Source organism: Xenopus laevis, chromosome 7L (genome assembly GCF_017654675.1).
Source record: "Xenopus laevis strain J_2021 chromosome 7L, Xenopus_laevis_v10.1, whole genome shotgun sequence".
NCBI classification, from domain to species: domain Eukaryota; kingdom Metazoa; phylum Chordata; class Amphibia; order Anura; family Pipidae; genus Xenopus; species Xenopus laevis.
Genome location: NC_054383.1, coordinates 56,208,991 through 56,228,226, shown reverse-complemented (window position 1 = coordinate 56,228,226; position 19,236 = coordinate 56,208,991). Strand labels below are relative to the sequence as shown.

Genomic DNA, 19,236 nt, shown 5'->3' with positions numbered 1-19,236 from the left:
CATCATCTTTTCATCTTTTTTTCCATGAATATGCTAGTGGTCGGAAAAAAATCCTAACAGCAAAAAAAAATCCTGGGTAAGATTCTTGTAAATAGAACTGTTTGTACTTCTACAATAAAAAAAAGCTAATTGGACTGTGATGTTACATAAAAGCTAGAATAAGTAAATACCACTCACATACTCATTATTGTAGCAAAAATTTTTCCAAAAAACAATAGGCCACACACTGTGAGGAGCTTACCGAGAGGCGCTCCCGGTGCTGAGTTTACCACTCTCTGGCAGGCGTCAAAATTAGGGATGCACCGAATCCAGGATTCGCAGGCCCGGATTTGTGGCGAGGCCACATAGGCCCGGGCCTAGGGCGGCATGCCGCCCAGCCGCATTGTGGGGACGTGGGAAGTGTAGGCGGGCGCTAGGACCACGCGGCCTAGGGGCGGCCAGGAAACAAATCCGGGATTCGGTTCAGGATTCGGCAAGGATTCAGCCTTTTTCAGCATGGTTCAGATTCGGCCGAATCCTTCTGCCAGGCCGAACCAAATCCAAATAGTGGATTCGGTGCATCCCTAGTCAAAATAGCACATTGGGGATTGGCGCAGGCACGCATGTGCCTTACCAGTACAGGCACGCAGCGTCATAATGCGGGCGTCTCTTCATCTCGGCGCAGTGTGTTAAAAGCACGCCAGAGATCTCCATTCATTGCAAAGTGATCATTGCTTATTTGGTGAGACACTTAGCATTTCTATATTATTATCTTTGAATTGAATAGTTGCAAACTGGAGTTCCTGCTGAATCCACAAGTTTATTTGTCTGAACAATCAAAATTGGGATTCATAATCTCCTTCCTATCAGGCAAACCTCAGACCTGCGTATATCGCCTGCTAGAACAACAGACTCCTCTGTTTAATGATTCTTCACTTTTATCATTGCTATGGCATTGCCTTACGACGATCCCAAGAGTGAGGACACTGCTGAAGCAGTTCTTAGAGGGTTATCTCAAGGAAGGTGTCCTGTGGAGGAATATGTCAACAACTTTCGTAACTACACCGCTGATACCCAGTGGGGCCCATCTGCTTTGAAACACCAGTTTTGCATTGGGTTGTCGGGGGGACTAAAAGATGAATTAGCTAGGGTTGGCGTACCTGAAGATTTGGAGACTCTAATCCAGCTGGTGATTCAGATTGACAGGCGGTTGAGGGAGAGATGGCTGGAGTTTTGCAGCCTAGTTGGCTTATTCCTAAGGCACATCCTTCTACCAGAATTATACCAATACCTCCTCAGTCTTTGCCTTCCAATCTGGCGGATTCAGAACCTGTGCAGATTGGCCTGATCCGTCCCCTACTAACCCAAGAGGAAAGACTTTGCAGACGTCGTCATAATTTGTGCTTATACTGCAGGGCTGCAGGACATCTTCTGCACACAATCAGAACTACAAATTAAGAACTTGTATCTATTTCCTTAAATACTGGGACTATTAATATGTAAACAAAGCTTAAAACAAGGAAACTTGTCTTTTTATAACTCTGGTTTTGGAAAAGTTATCCAGTTCAATTTCTCATTAAATGTAACAAGGAAAAGATTTCAGTGTAACGTATTAATGTAACATTAGCAGACCTATTAAAAAAAAACATGGAAGTCTCTTTGCAGTTGGTAACAATTTAAATGTATAGGGTCACAGCTGCTGTATATCAGGTACTGTTGTTTTTGTAAATTGTTACAATTTCCTCACCCTGGGAGTAGAAGCTTAAAAAGCTGTTCTATAAATTAAAACCAGGGCCCTCTGTCTCTATCTCACCGTACTGAGCAGGCCTGTTGATGGTGGAAAAACGGGGGTTGAGGACAGTCCTGATTCTTTAAATTGCATAGCAGGGCAAACTCAGTGGTATATCAGTTTATGCTTGCAAAGTTGATGATACAGACATCTTCAATCTATCCTGGTTCTGATTTCCCAGCTTTTATGCAAAAATAATTCACAGAAGAACTGCAGCACTATTGAAGGGAAGTCTAATTCTACCACTTGTGCCAGCTGTTCGGCAAGCCACTAGGATTCTTCCCTCTCTCACCAGGAAGCTGCTTGCTCCCCAGTGATTTTCCAGCAGATCCTCCAAACTCTGTCTTGTGACGGCAGCAACAGATCACCCCTCCTTCTCACAGCAGAGCTTTCCTCATTTTGCCTCCAGTCCCCTCAGATGGTTCAATGGTCCTAACTAGGGATGTCGCGGACTGTTCGCCCGCGAACTAATTCGCGCGAACATCGGCTGTTCGCGTCCGCCGAATGTTCGCGAACGTCGTGCGACGTTCGCCAATTTGGGTTCGCCTTAGCTGGCGCTTATTTTTGACCTCTCACCCCAGACCAGCAGATACATGGCAGCCAATCAGGAAGCTCTCCCTCCTGGACCACCCCCACACCCCCTGGACCACTCCCCTTCCATATATAAACTGAAGCCCTGCAGCGTTTTTTCATTCTGCCTGTGTGTGCTTGGAAGAGCTAGTGTAGGGAGAGAGCTGTTTAGTGATTTGAGGGACAGTTGATAGTAACTTTGCTGGCTAGTAATCTACTTGATACTGCTCTGTATTGTAGGGACAGAACTCTGCAGGGATTTGAGGGACAGTGAGTTTAGGTTAGTTAGCTTTGCTGACTAGTAATCTACCTTCTACTGCAGTGCTCTGTATGTAGCTGCTGTGGGCACTGCTTCTGATCTCATCTGCTGACTGCTGTAATAACCCAATAGTCCTTGTAAGGACTGCTTTTATTTTCTTTTTGTTTTTTTACTTTGCTACTATAAGAGCCCAGTGCTATTAGTCTAGCTGTGTTGGGGAGTGGGACTGGTGTGCTGCTCCTAGTAGTTCAGCACCAACCAGAGTAATTTTTTTTTAATATATATATATATATTTTTTTTTTTTATTTTACTTATCTTACTGTTCTTTAACGTGTCCAGTGCTGTTTGCTGTTCTTCATAGTAGTGCAACAATAGTAGTGCACTTGCAGGCATTATTTGCCCAGTGTGTTCTTCAAACAACTGCCACCTAGCTGTGTGAGCTTTTTCACATTCTGTCTAAATATCAATAATAATACCGTCTCCAGAAACACCACCTGAGTGACGTTTTTCAAGCAGCAATAATATATTCCGTATCCACTGCTGTAGTGTATACGTTGACCTTGCAGGCATTGTTTGCCCAGTGTGTTCTTCAAACAACTGCCACCTAGCTGTGTGAGCTTTTTCACATTCTGTCTAAATATCAATAATAATACGTTTTCAGAAACACCACCTGAGTGACGTTTTTCAAGCAGCAATAATATATTCCGTATCCACTGCTGTAGTGTATACGTTGACTTGCAGGCATTGTTTGCCCAGTGTGTTCTTCAAACAACTGCCACCTAGCTGTGTGAGCTTTTTCACATTCTGTCTAAATATCAATAATAATACCGTCTCCAGAAACACCACCTGAGTGACGTTTTCCAAGCAGCAATAATATATTCCGTATCCACTGCTGTAGTGTATACGTTGACCTTGCAGGCATTGTTTGCCCAGTGTGTTCTTCAAACAACTGCCACCTAGCTGTGTGAGCTTTTTCACATTCTGTCTAAATATCAATAATAATACCGTCTCCAGAAACACCACCTGAGTGACGTTTTCCAAGCAGCAATAATATATTCCGTATCCACTGCTGTAGTGTATACGTTGACCTTGCAAGCATTGTTTGCCCAGTGTGTTCTTCAAACAACTGCCACCTAGCTGTGTGAGCTTTTTCACATTCTGTCTAAATATCAATAATAATACCGTCTCCAGAAACACCACCTGAGTGACGTTTTTCAAGCAGCAATAATATATTCCGTATCCACTGCTGTAGTGTATACGTTGACCTTGCAGGCATTGTTTGCCCAGTGTGTTCTTCAAACAACTGCCACCTAGCTGTGTGAGCTTTTTCACATTCTGTCTAAATATCAATAATAATACCGTCTCCAGAAACACCACCTGAGTGACGTTTTCCAAGCAGCAATAATATATTCCGTATCCACTGCTGTAGTGTATACGTTGACCTTGCAGGCATTGTTTCCCCAGTGTGTTCTTCAAACAACTGCCACCTAGCTGTGTGAGCTTTTTCACATTCTGTCTAAATATCAATAATAATACCGTCTCCAGAAACACCACCTGAGTGACGTTTTCCAAGCAGCAATAATATATTCCATATCCACTGCTGTAGTGTATACGTTGACCTTGCAGGCATTGTTTGCCCAGTGTGTTCTTCAAACAACTGCCACCTAGCTGTGTGAGCTTTTTCACATTCTGTCTAAATATCAATAATAATACCGTCTCCAGAAACACCACCTGAGTGACGTTTTCCAAGCAGCAATAATATATTCCGTATCCATTGCTGTAGTGTATACGTTGACCTTGCAGGCATTGTTTGCCCAGTGTGTTCTTCAAACAACTGCCACCTAGCTGTGTGAGCTTTTTCACATTCTGTCTAAATATCAATAATAATACCGTCTCCAGAAACACCACCTGAGTGACGTTTTTCAAGCAGCAATAATATATTCCGTATCCACTGCTGTAGTGTATACGTTGACCTTGCAGGCATTGTTTGCCCAGTGTGTTCTTCAAACAACTGCCACCTAGCTGTGTGAGCTTTTTCACATTCTGTCTAAATATCAATAATAATACCGTCTCCAGAAACACCACCTGAGTGACGTTTTCCAAGCAGCAATAATATATTCCGTATCCACTGCTGTAGTGTATACGTTGACCTTGCAGGCATTGTTTCCCCAGTGTGTTCTTCAAACAACTGCCACCTAGCTGTGTGAGCTTTTTCACATTCTGTCTAAATATCAATAATAATACCGTCTCCAGAAACACCACCTGAGTGACGTTTTCCAAGCAGCAATAATATATTCCGTATCCACTGCTGTAGTGTATACGTTAACCTTGCAGGCATTGTTTGCCCAGTGTGTTCTTCAAACAACTGCCACCTAGCTGTGTGAGCTTTTTCACATTCTGTCTAAATATCAATAATAATACCGTCTCCAGAAACACCACCTGAGTGACGTTTTCCAAGCAGCAATAATATATTCCGTATCCACTGCTGTAGTGTATACGTTGACCTTGCAGGCATTGTTTGCCCAGTGTGTTCTTCAAACAACTGCCACCTAGCTGTGTGAGCTTTTTCACATTCTGTCTAAATATCAATAATAATACTGTCTCCAGAAACACCACCTGAGTGACGTTTTCCAAGCAGCAATAATATATTCCGTATCCACTGCTGTAGTGTATACGTTGACCTTGCAGGCATTGTTTGCCCAGTGTGTTCTTCAAACAACTGCCACCTAGCTGTGTGAGCTTTTTCACATTCTGTCTAAATATCAATAATAATACCGTCTCCAGAAACACCACCTGAGTGACGTTTTTCAAGCAGCAATAATATATTCCGTATCCACTGCTGTAGTGTATACGTTGACCTTGCAGGCATTGTTTGCCCAGTGTGTTCTTCAAACAACTGCCACCTAGCTGTGTGAGCTTTTTCACATTCTGTCTAAATATCAATAATAATACCGTCTCCAGAAACACCACCTGAGTGACGTTTTCCAAGCAGCAATAATATATTCCGTATCCACTGCTGTAGTGTATACGTTGACCTTGCAGGCATTGTTTCCCCAGTGTGTTCTTCAAACAACTGCCACCTAGCTGTGTGAGCTTTTTCACATTCTGTCTAAATATCAATAATAATACCGTCTCCAGAAACACCACCTGAGTGACGTTTTCCAAGCAGCAATAATATATTCCGTATCCACTGCTGTAGTGTATATGTTGACCTTGCAGGCATTGTTTGCCCAGTGTGTTCTTCAAACAACTGCCACCTAGCTGTGTGAGCTTTTTCACATTCTGTCTAAATATCAATAATAATACCGTCTCCAGAAACACCACCTGAGTGACGTTTTCCAAGCAGCAATAATATATTCCGTATCCACTGCTGTAGTGTATACGTTGACCTTGCAGGCATTGTTTGCCCAGTGTGTTCTTCAAACAACTGCCACCTAGCTGTGTGAGCTTTTTCACATTCTGTCTAAATATCAATAATAATACCGTCTCCAGAAACACCACCTGAGTGACGTTTTCCAAGCAGCAATAATATATTCCGTATCCACTGCTGTAGTGTATACGTTGACCTTGCAGGCATTGTTTCCCCAGTGTGTTCTTCAAACAACTGCCACCTAGCTGTGTGAGCTTTTTCACATTCTGTCTAAATATCAATAATAATACCGTCTCCAGAAACACCACCTGAGTGACGTTTTCCAAGCAGCAATAATATATTCCATATCCACTGCTGTAGTGTATACGTTGACCTTGCAGGCATTGTTTGCCCAGTGTGTTCTTCAAACAACTGCCACCTAGCTGTGAGCTTTTTCACATTCTGTCTAAATATCAATAATAATACCGTCTCCAGAAACACCACCTGAGTGACGTTTTCCAAGCAGCAATAATATATTCCGTATCCATTGCTGTAGTGTATACGTTGACCTTGCAGGCATTGTTTGCCTCAAACAACTGCCACCTAGCTGTGTGAGCTTTTTCACATTCTGTCTAAATATCAATAATAATACCGTCTCCAGAAACACCACCTGAGTGACGTTTTCCAAGCAGCAATAATATATTCCGTATCCACTGCTGTAGTGTATACGTTAACCTTGCAGGCATTGTTTGCCCAGTGTGTTCTTCAAACAACTGCCACCTAGCTGTGTGAGCTTTTTCACATTCTGTCTAAATATCAATAATAATACCGTCTCCAGAAACACCACCTGAGTGACGTTTTCCAAGCAGCAATAATATATTCCGTATCCACTGCTGTAGTGTATACGTTGACCTTGCAGGCATTGTTTGCCCAGTGTGTTCTTCAAACAACTGCCACCTAGCTGTGTGAGCTTTTTCACATTCTGTCTAAATATCAATAATAATACCGTCTCCAGAAACACCACCTGAGTGACGTTTTCCAAGCAGCAATAATATATTCCGTATCCACTGCTGTAGTGTATACGTTGACCTTGCAGGCATTGTTTGCCCAGTGTGTTCTTCAAACAACTGCCACCTAGCTGTGTGAGCTTTTTCACATTCTGTCTAAATATCAATAATAATACCGTCTCCAGAAACACCACCTGAGTGACGTTTTCCAAGCAGCAATAATATATTCCGTATCCACTGCTGTAGTGTATACGTTAACCTTGCAGGCATTGTTTGCCCAGTGTGTTCTTCAAACAACTGCCACCTAGCTGTGTGAGCTTTTTCACATTCTGTCTAAATATCAATAATAATACCGTCTCCAGAAACACCACCTGAGTGACGTTTTCCAAGCAGCAATAATATATTCCGTATCCACTGCTGTAGTGTATACGTTGACCTTGCAGGCATTGTTTGCCCAGTGTGTTCTTCAAACAACTGCCACCTAGCTGTGTGAGCTTTTTCACATTCTGTCTAAATATCAATAATAATACTGTCTCCAGAAACACCACCTGAGTGACGTTTTCCAAGCAGCAATAATATATTCCGTATCCACTGCTGTAGTGTATACGTTGACCTTGCAGGCATTGTTTGCCCAGTGTGTTCTTCAAACAACTGCCACCTAGCTGTGTGAGCTTTTTCACATTCTGTCTAAATATCAATAATAATACCGTCTCCAGAAACACCACCTGAGTGACGTTTTCCAAGCAGCAATAATATATTCCGTATCCACTGCTGTAGTGTATACGTTGATCTTGCAGGCATTGTTTGCCCAGTGTGTTCTTCAAACAACTGCCACCTAGCTGTGTGAGCTTTTTCACATTCTGTCTAAATATCAATAATAATACCGTCTCCAGAAACACCACCTGAGTGACGTTTTTCAAGCAGCAATAATATATTCCGTATCCACTGCTGTAGTGTATACGTTGACCTTGCAGGCATTGTTTGCCCAGTGTGTTCTTCAAACAACTGCCACCTAGCTGTGTGAGCTTTTTCACATTCTGTCTAAATATCAATAATAATACCGTCTCCAGAAACACCACCTGAGTGACGTTTTCCAAGCAGCAATAATATATTCCGTATCCACTGCTGTAGTGTATACGTTGACCTTGCAGGCATTGTTTCCCCAGTGTGTTCTTCAAACAACTGCCACCTAGCTGTGTGAGCTTTTTCACATTCTGTCTAAATATCAATAATAATACCGTCTCCAGAAACACCACCTGAGTGACGTTTTCCAAGCAGCAATAAATATTCCGTATCCACTGCTGTAGTGTATACGTTGACCTTGCAGGCATTGTTTGCCCAGTGTGTTCTTCAAACAACTGCCACCTAGCTGTGTGAGCTTTTTCACATTCTGTCTAAATATCAATAATAATACCGTCTCCAGAAACACCACCTGAGTGACGTTTTCCAAGCAGCAATAATATATTCCGTATCCACTGCTGTAGTGTATACGTTGACCTTGCAGGCATTGTTTGCCCAGTGTGTTCTTCAAACAACTGCCACCTAGCTGTGTGAGCTTTTTCACATTCTGTCTAAATATCAATAATAATACCGTCTCCAGAAACACCACCTGAGTGACGTTTTCCAAGCAGCAATAATATATTCCGTATCCACTGCTGTAGTGTATACGTTGACCTTGCAGGCATTGTTTCCCCAGTGTGTTCTTCAAACAACTGCCACCTAGCTGTGTGAGCTTTTTCACATTCTGTCTAAATATCAATAATAATACCGTCTCCAGAAACACCACCTGAGTGACGTTTTCCAAGCAGCAATAATATATTCCATATCCACTGCTGTAGTGTATACGTTGACCTTGCAGGCATTGTTTGCCCAGTGTGTTCTTCAAACAACTGCCACCTAGCTGTGTGAGCTTTTTCACATTCTGTCTAAATATCAATAATAATACCGTCTCCAGAAACACCACCTGAGTGACGTTTTCCAAGCAGCAATAATATATTCCGTATCCATTGCTGTAGTGTATACGTTGACCTTGCAGGCATTGTTTGCCCAGTGTGTTCTTCAAACAACTGCCACCTAGCTGTGTGAGCTTTTTCACATTCTGTCTAAATATCAATAATAATACCGTCTCCAGAAACACCACCTGAGTGACGTTTTCCAAGCAGCAATAATATATTCCGTATCCACTGCTGTAGTGTATACGTTGACCTTGCAGGCATTGTTTGCCCAGTGTGTTCTTCAAACAACTGCCACCTAGCTGTGTGAGCTTTTTCACATTCTGTCTAAATATCAATAATAATACCGTCTCCAGAAACACCACCTGAGTGACGTTTTCCAAGCAGCAATAATATATTCCGTATCCACTGCTGTAGTGTATACGTTGACCTTGCAGGCATTGTTTGCCCAGTGTGTTCTTCAAACAACTGCCACCTAGCTGTGTGAGCTTTTTCACATTCTGTCTAAATATCAATAATAATACCGTCTCCAGAAACACCACCTGAGTGACGTTTTCCAAGCAGCAATAATATATTCCGTATCCACTACTGTAGTGTATACGTTGACCTTGCAGGCATTGTTTGCCCAGTGTGTTCTTCAAACAACTGCCACCTAGCTGTGTGAGCTTTTTCACATTCTGTCTAAATATCAATAATAATACCGTCTCCAGAAACACCACCTGAGTGACGTTTTCCAAGCAGCAATAATATATTCCGTATCCACTGCTGTAGTGTATACGTTGATCTTGCAGGCATTGTTTGCCCAGTGTGTTCTTCAAACAACTGCCACCTAGCTGTGTGAGCTTTTTCACATTCTGTCTAAATATCAATAATAATACCGTCTCCAGAAACACCACCTGAGTGACGTTTTTCAAGCAGCAATAATATATTCCGTATCCACTGCTGTAGTGTATACGTTGACCTTGCAGGCATTGTTTGCCCAGTGTGTTCTTCAAACAACTGCCACCTAGCTGTGTGAGCTTTTTCACATTCTGTCTAAATATCAATAATAATACCGTCTCCAGAAACACCACCTGAGTGACGTTTTCCAAGCAGCAATAATATATTCCGTATCCACTGCTGTAGTGTATACGTTGACCTTGCAGGCATTGTTTCCCCAGTGTGTTCTTCAAACAACTGCCACCTAGCTGTGTGAGCTTTTTCACATTCTGTCTAAATATCAATAATAATACCGTCTCCAGAAACACCACCTGAGTGACGTTTTCCAAGCAGCAATAATATATTCCATATCCACTGCTGTAGTGTATACGTTGACCTTGCAGGCATTGTTTGCCCAGTGTGTTCTTCAAACAACTGCCACCTAGCTGTGTGAGCTTTTTCACATTCTGTCTAAATATCAATAATAATACCATCTCCAGAAACATCACCTGAGTTGTTGTTGTTGTTTTAAAAAAAATGCCAGGCAAAGGCAGGCCGCCACGCAGAGGCACTAGGGGCCGTGCTGCTATGCTATCCTGTGGCCCTAGGAAATTGCCCAGTTTTACAAAGGCAATTACCCTGAACTCCCAAAATGCTGAAGAGGTAGTTGACTGGCTTACACAGCACACCCCATCCTCTACCGTTTCTAACTTTGCCACAACATCCTCATCCTCCTCTGCTATGGGCACCCCACGTAACACTTCCTCCACCACCGGCGCCCCTTCTTCACTGGAGTCAGAGGAGTTATTTACACATGAGTTTCTTGAACTGAGTGATGCGCAACCATTATTGGCAGAAGAAGATGAAGGAGATGAGGACGTTACACCAGATATAATTCTGGCAGACAACACAACAGAGATGGACATAATGAGTAATGAGGAGGTCCCCGCTGCTGCTTCCTTCTGTGAGCTGTTAGAAGAAATTGATGCATCTGAGGAGAATGATGATGAGGAGATTGATGTTTTGTGGGTGCCCAGTACAAGAGAGCAAGAGGAGGATAGTTCAGATGGAGAGACGGAGAGTCAGAGAGGCAGGAGGAGAATAAGACTTAGAAGAAGCAGGGAGGACAGCTCGCAGGGAACAGTAGGGCAACAACATGTATCAGCACCTGTGGTCAGCCGGCCAACGCACCCGCCATTGCCGCCAACTTCTACTGTTACCGCCAGATTGCCAGCTTCAAAAAGGTCAGCAGTGTGGGATTTTTTTAATGTGTGTGCCTCTGACAAAAGCGTTGTAATTTGCAATGAGTGCAGTCAGAAACTGAGTCTTGGGAAGCCCAACACCCACATAGGTACAACTTCTATGCGAAGGCACATGAACGGCAAGCACAAAGCACTTTGGGAGCAACACCTCTAAGGCAGCAGACAAACTAAAAGCCACCCTCCTTCTGGTCCAGCATCTTACTGCTCTACCTCTGCTGTCCTTGACCCGTCTGAACCACCCTCCACTCCGCCTTCCACCTTGACCACCAGTTCTCAGTCATCTGCCCCCAGCCAAGTTTCTGTGAGGGCCATGTTTGAGCGTAAGAAGCTAATGTCTGCGAGTCACCCCCTTGCCCGGCGTCTGACAGCTGGCTTGTCTGCACTCTTAGCCCGCCAGCTTTTACCATACCAGCTGGTGGACTCTGAGGCCTTCCGCAAATTTGTAGCAATTGGGACACCGCAGTGGAAGGTACCCAGCCGTAATTTTTTTTCCAAGAAGGGAATACCACACCTGTACCACCATGTGCAGAGCCAAGTCACCGCATCTCTGTCACTTAGTGTTGGGGCAAAGGTCCATATGACTACTGACGCATGGTCCTCCAAGCATGGTCAGGGCAGGTATGTCACCTACACTGCCCACTGGGTGAACTTGGTTATGGCTGGGAAGCAGGGAATGCGTGGCTCAACAACAACAGTGGAGTTGGTGTCACCGCCACGGATTGCACGCGGTTCTGCCACCACCTCTACTCCTCCTTCGCTCTCTACCTCGTCTTCTTCCTCTGCTTCCTCCTCCTCTGCTGCTGGGTCCTCCTCCTCCACACCTGTGCACCCCCAGCTACCCCTAGGCTATTCGACGTGCCAGGTACGCCGTTGTCATGCTGTCTTGGGGATGACGTGCCTGGAAAGCAGAAACCATACCGGATCTGTACTCCTGTCATCTCTGCAGTCACAGGCCGATCGGTGGCTGACCCCACACCAACTGAAGATCGGAAAAGTGGTGTGTGACAACGGAAGCAATCTGTTGGCAGCACTGAGACTGGGCAATTTAACACATGTGCCCTGCATGGCACATGTTCTGAATTTAATAGTCCAACGTTTTGTCTCGAAGTACCCAGGATTCCAGGACATTCTCAGGCAGTCCAGGAAGGTGTCGGCCCATTTCAGACGTTCCTACACAGCCATGGCACGCCTTGCTGACATTCAGCAGCGGTACAACATGCCAGTCAGGCGTTTAATTTGCGACAGCCAGACTCGCTGGAATTCAACGCTCCTCATGGTTGAACGTCTGCTGCAACAACAAAGAGCCGTCAATGAATACCTGTTTGAACTGGGTGGTAGGACTGGATCTGCAGAGCTGGGGATTTTTTTCCCCCGTTACTGGGTGCTTATGCGCGATGCCTGCAGGCTCATGCGCCCTTTTGAAGAGGTTACAAACATGGTCAGTCGCACCGAAGGCACCATCAGCGACCTAATACCCTTTGCTTTCTTCCTGGAGCGTGCCGTGCGACGAGTGACAGATGAGGCTGTAGACCAGCGTGACGAGGAGCAGGAAGCGCACGATTTCTGGTCAGAATCACCAGAACGAGCCCAGGCACCTGCTGCAACGCAGGGAGAGGTGTCAGAGGTGGAGTCAGAGGAGGAAGGTGGCTTTGTGGAGGACCAACAGGAGCAGGCTTCCCAGGGGGCTTGTGGTGACCTTTTGGGGACCCCTGGTCTTGTACGTGGCTGGGGGGAGGAGACCGTGGATGATGTAGTCCTTGATAACGAGGAAGCGGAGATGGATACCTCTGCATCCAAGCTTGTGAGAATGGGGTCTTTCATGCTGTCATGCCTGTTGAAGGACCCCCGTATCAAGAGGCTAAAGGAGAAGGACCTGTACTGGGTCGCAACGCTACTAGACCCTCGGTACAAGCATAAAGTGGCAGAAATGTTACCAACGTACCACAAGTCCGAAAGGATGCTGCATTTACAAACCAGCCTGCAAAACATGTTGTACAATGCTTTTAAGGGTGATGTCACTTCAGGAACTCATCAACATTCCAGGGGCAGAGGTGCCAGTAATCCTGCCACGAGCGCACCTGCAAGGACAATGCACTTTGGCCACTCTGTAACGTCAGACATGCAAAGGTTTTTCAGTCCAAGGCAGCGCCAGAACCCTTCTGGATCCACCCTCAGAGAACGCCTCGACCGGCAGGTAGCGGACTACCTGGCATTAACTGCAGATATCGACACTCTGAGGAGCGATGAACCCCTGGACTACTGGGTGCGCAGGCTTGATCTGTGGCCAGAGCTGTCACAATTTGCCATGAACCTCTTGTCTTGCCCCGCCTCAAGTGTCCTCTCAGAAAGGACCTTCAGTGCAGCAGAAGGGATTGTAACTGATAGGGATGTCGCGGACTGTTCGGCGGCGAACTTGTTCGCGCAAACATCGGCTGTTCGCGTCCGCCGCAAGTTCGCGAACGTCGCGCGACGTTCGCCAATAGGCGTTCGCGTCAAAATCATTCGACCATTCGACCATTCGAGCGCTAAAATCGAAGGATTTTCGTTCGAATCGAACGATCGAAGCATTGTATCGAATGAAATCATTCGATCCAATGGCTTCGATCGTTCGACTCGAACGAAAATCGTTCGATCGAACGATTACAATCCTTCGATCGTTCGAATCGAACGATTTTCGGATGATCGAAGTTCGCGAACAGTTCGCGAACTGTTCGCAAATTTTGCCGGTGTTCGCGAACGGCGTTCGCGAACACATCGGCGGCGGTTCGCTACATCCCTAGTAACTGAGAAGAGAACTCGCCTAGGTCACAAAAGTGTGGATTACCTGACCTTTATTAAAATGAATGAGGCATGGATCTCGGAGGGTTACTGCACGCCGGAAGACTTGTTCTGACTCCCCATGCAGCTGTCCTTCTCTGCACGCCGCATGACTCCACACACAGCTGTCCTTTAGCGTCCTCCTCCCTCCGCCACCGTTACAAACTAGGGTGCAAACCCTACTGGTTTCATTTTAAGCAAAACTTTTTGGACAGGTAAATCCTGAGTTTTTCTGGCCTCTGTGCTTCAGTGGCTGCAACCAAAAAATATATATTTTCAGGAAAGTACACATGCCTAATTTTTCAGGGTTCTGCAACAGTGGCAAAATCGCATCTTTTATGGTCACCGCAGGTGATCAATAAAGTAGACCAAAACTAGGCCCACACTGCAGAATCAGTGTTTTTTGGTTCACTTCACTGTACATTGAATTACCTCTGCCTGACCGTGCACGTGCGCACAAGCACGGTGACTGCTAAACACACCACTACAGAAATATTGCCACCAACAGGACGAACATCCTGGAGGTGACAAGCAACTAGTAATTAAAAACTATTATTTGCTCACTTGACGGTATCATTCATTAAAGCTCTTTGCGTTTTTTTGCGTTGCAGTAAGCGCCGCGTTTTGTCTTTGCGTGTGAACAGGCTGTAACCTTTACACGACTTGATTGGCATGTAGACGCCGGACGTTTTAAAGCAGTTTATTACACAAGTTTAGAAATGTAGTGTGATTTCTGCCCTTTACAGAACTCTGCAAGGATTTGATGGACATTTTAGGTTAGGTAGCTTTGCTGGCTAGTAATCTACCTTCTACTGCAGTGCTCTGTATGTAGCTGCTGTGGGCAGCTGTCCTGCTGCTGATCTCTCATCTGCTGACTGCTGCCTGTAACCCAATAGTCCTTGTAAGGACTGCTTTTATTTTCTTTTTTGTTTTTTTTACTTTGCTACTGTAAGAGCCCAGTGCTATTAGTCTAGCTGTGTTGGGGAGTGGGACTGGTGTGCTGCTCCTCCTAGTAGTTCACCACTACCAGTACCAACCAGAGTCAAAATTGTTACAAAGTATCTTATTTGCACCTGTTAGCTGTTCTGAGCTCTCTGCCAAAAGCTAATTAAGTTAGAAACTGTTTTTTTTTCTGGCTGTTCAGTGCAGAGAAAAGAGGGACTGGTGTGCTGCTCCTCCTAGTAGTTCACCACTACCAGCACCAACCAGAGTCAAAATTGTTACAAAGTATCTTATTTGCACCTGTTAGCTGTTCTGAGCTCTCTGCCAAAAGCTAATTAAGTTAGAAACTGGTTTTTTTCTGGCTGTTCAGTGCAGAGAAAAGAGGGACTGGTGTGCTGCTCCTCCTAGTAGTTCACCACCACCAGCACCAACCAGAGTCAAAATTGTTACAAAGTATCTTATTTGCACCTGTTAGCTGTTCTGAGCTCTCCGCCAAAAGCTAATTAAGTTAGAAACTGTTTTTTTTCTCGCTGTTCAGTGCAGAGAAAAGAGGGACTGGTGTGCTGCTCCTCCTAGTAGTTCACCACTACCAGCACCAACCAGAGTCAAAATTGTTACAAAGTATCTTATTTGCACCTGTTAGCTGTTCTGAGCTCTCTGCCAAAAGCCAATTAAGTTAGAAACTGGTTTTTTTCTGGCTGTTCAGTGCAGAGAAAAGAGGGATTTTCCAGTACAAAAGAGGGACAGGGGGTTGAGTGGTCAAAAGAGGGACAGTTGGGAGGTATGCAAGTGCCACCTAGCTGTGTGAGCTTTTTCACATTCTGTCTAAATAACAATAATAATTCCGTGTCCGTAAACATCACCTGAGTGATGTTTTTACAGCAGCAATAATATATTCCGTATCCACTACTGTATACGTTGCCATTGCAGGCATTGTTTGCCCAGTCTTTAACCAAGTGCCACCTAGCTGTGTGAGCTTTTTCACATTCCGTGTCCAGAAACATCACCTGAGTGATGTAGTGTGATTTCTGCCCTTTACAGCACAAAACGCAGCGCTGTGTCAACAATGTATTTTTCAGATACATTTTTGCCCTTGATCCCCCTCTGGCATGCCACTGTCCAGGTCGTTGCACCCTTTAAACAACTTTAAAATCATTTTTCTGGCCAGAAATGTCTTTTCTAGCTTCTAAAATTCGCCTTCCCATTGAAGTCTATGGGGTTTGCGACGTTCGCGAACCGTTCGCATTTTTGTACGCAAGTTTGCGAATATGTTCGCGAACATTTTTTCCGCCGTTCGCTACATCCCTAGTCCTAACAGACTCTTCTCCTTCTTCCCAAGCTCCTCTACAAGAAACAACAAGCTCCTCCTCCAGCCTCAGACCGACAAATCCAACAAGACAAAAACTCACTTAAAGGGATTGTCCACCTTCCAACACTTTTTTCAATTGAGTTGTTTTTAGATTGGTCCCCAGAAATAAAGACCTTTTTCAATTATTTTCCATTATTTATTTTTTACTGTTTTTCCAAAATCTAAGTTTAAAGTTTGATGTCAGTGTCTCGTGTTTTATTCTGGCAGCTCCATAATTCAGGTGCAGACTCTAAACTGTTACAATTTTGCAACATTTAGTTGATACATTTCTCAGCAGCATCTCTGGAGTATTAGCAACTATTGTATCAATTCTAACAGCTGCTTGTAATGAAACCCAGAGATTCTGCTCAGCAGGGACAAAGATAAGAAATGTATCAACTAAATGTATCAATTTAGAACAGTTTACCGGGTCGGTGACCCCCCTTCCAGAGCTGCTTCAGACAGTTAAAAATGACACTTACAGATGCAGCCACTTTCTTTTGTACATTTAACGCGCTGTGACGCTAGCTAAGCAGCAGCAAGTGCGATACCTAAAGTTGTCTCGTCGCATTTAACACAGTTACTGTTTTTAAATTGACTGCAATACCAGCTTTGGCCACTAGATGTTTCCAAGCGCTATGTATTGCTTCAGATAAGAATCTACGTGAACTGCAGTGAGAGGTGAGAGGAGACAGATCGTTCCAGCCACAATCTCCTTAAAAACTAAAGAGCTGGACAAACGATCTCTTTGTATTCTGATAGGAGATTAAGGCAGTATGATTTAAATAAAAGTGTGGAGACATGTTTCTGATGGAGAGGAACATTAATTATAAATTGTATCTGTGGATGACTTTGCATTGGGCTATTATAGGGGATCTGAACTCAGAACTGTAAAACAAATCCATGATCTGCCCTTATGTTTTTTTTGATTTTTCAAGATTGTTTCCAATCCAAAGAGAATTGCACCTAAATATCTTAATACTGTATATCATCATTTTGGTAATAAATTTGTCATTAGTGTACGGACCAGAACAAGCATAAAGCTGGCCATAGATGTAAAGATCTTTAAAAGATCTTTTCATTATCGTGAGACCACGATTATCTCAAAATGATCGTTTAAATATACGTATTTAGTTTATGTGTCCATCAACTAAAAAGACCATTTCAGGCGTTATTCCCAGGAAAACAAAGGGGAGCTGCCTGCTTGGCCCTGCAAACATAGATAGATTGCACTGGGGCCGATAAAGATTTTTTAACCTGGCCGATCAATTTTCTGACAGATGTCGGACGAAAAATTGTAAGATGCACGTTCGTTCGTATCCCACTAACTTCACGATAATTTGACGGATTGGTCGATTTCGCTAAAATCGGTCATTCACCAAAGTAAATTCTTTGCATCTATGGGAACCTTAATTGTGCATTTGGTACATCTACAATCTAACCATCTAAATCTCCAAAGGAACCAAAGTATTGATTCTGTTGACTGGGCTCCTAACCTCTAAAGTTGTCTGTATATATCTCTTGTACATAAACACTGGAAAGTAAGTTTAGAAGGCATTTTTACTAGTCTGTTCCAATGTAAATTGTCCCACATTTTAAATCCCAAAAAAAGCACAATATTTTCAGGGAATTAGAGCCACAGGTCTTAGCAGGTCTATCCTGTGTATCCCCCTGCCCCCCACGAAGTCAGGCTGCTGTGACTGATTACCATGTATAAGCTTTAAGGCCGAAACTCCACAGACGTATTCAACGCGATCTAACGCAATTCGATGATTCGCATGCATCACTTCGGATGCGCTGAATCTAAGGTACGTAAATAGCAGTAAATGTGTCTTATCGCCCATGGAGTTTTGCCCTTAAAGGAATCAGTACTGCGATTAGCTGGCATCTGCATAGTTTACATCTCATTTTCAGGCTGTAAAAGCCGTCTATTGTTGCTCAAACCTTACACTCAGATTGTACAGTAAATGCCCACATTGTTTACCTGTTCAACAGGCCTGGACTGGCAATCTATGGGTTCTGGCAAATGCTAGAGGTGCTGCTGTAAGTTGCAATAGACAGTCACTATTTGTTGGGCTGGTGGAGAGATGTTATAGGAAGGCCAGTATTTTTTTTCCAGAAAAGGTGGCAACCCTAACTACAGGGCATATTATTTACCTTTGGGCTGATCTTTATTTCTACTCCGTGTAGCTAAAAGCACGTGGAAGCTGTGATTTGTCACCCAAATAGTGCTGAAAAGTGGAAGCTATGAGGGGATTTTTTGAAATGTAACAAAATTCACAAAATAAAGGAAAGCTGTCCCTAATTTAAAAGTCCCCTGAACTGAAATAGCACCAAACTGGAATTAAATGTACCACAAGTGACTAAATCATCTGGCAGTGGAAGGGTTAAACAATGGACTACTCTAAGTACAAGTAGGCTTGGTTGCCAAGCTTCCCCCCAGCTCATTTACATTTAAATTGTTATGTTCAAGAACTCTCGAGTAAGACTTTAGTTGGGGGAAGGGTTTTTAACACCTCGCTGGCACCACTTATTTCTAACTTGAAAGCAAATGATATTGTGAATTTTAATACAGTCAAAATACAATATTCAATACAGAAGTGTTTCCAATTTCAATGTATCCATTCCTTTTGTCCTTCAAACATTCCACATGCTGCCATGCCTGGGTACTGCTGGGTACAAATGGTTAGGATTTTGGGCTGGGGTTCTTTATGTTACTGACTGACAATTTCTTTTTCAATTTACCTATAATCCATTGATATTTAAAAGCATAATGTACATTTTACAACATATTAAATAAATGTTTTTTTACTGTATATTGAGTCTATGAGCATTTTTATTTTTTTTATTAATATATATATATATATATATATATATATATATATATATATTTATTTATATCGGGAGCCCCTAGGCCCAATGCCATTTGTGCCCACTGCAGCACAGTGAGCGCCTCCCAGATACAGCCCCGGCCCCCAGCTCAAAGCCATGAATGCGGCGGAGGGTGCGGATGATGGAGGGGGCCAGGAAGTAGGGAGAGAGGA

The 19,236-nt window shown here is 43.8% G+C and overlaps 1 protein-coding gene across 17 annotated transcripts in view; it reads right to left on the bottom strand.

Annotated features, from left to right (window-relative positions):
* The window catches only part of kcnma1.L (potassium calcium-activated channel subfamily M alpha 1 L homeolog), a 673,250-nt gene that overhangs the window by 369,250 nt on the left and 284,764 nt on the right, over positions 1-19,236 (bottom strand).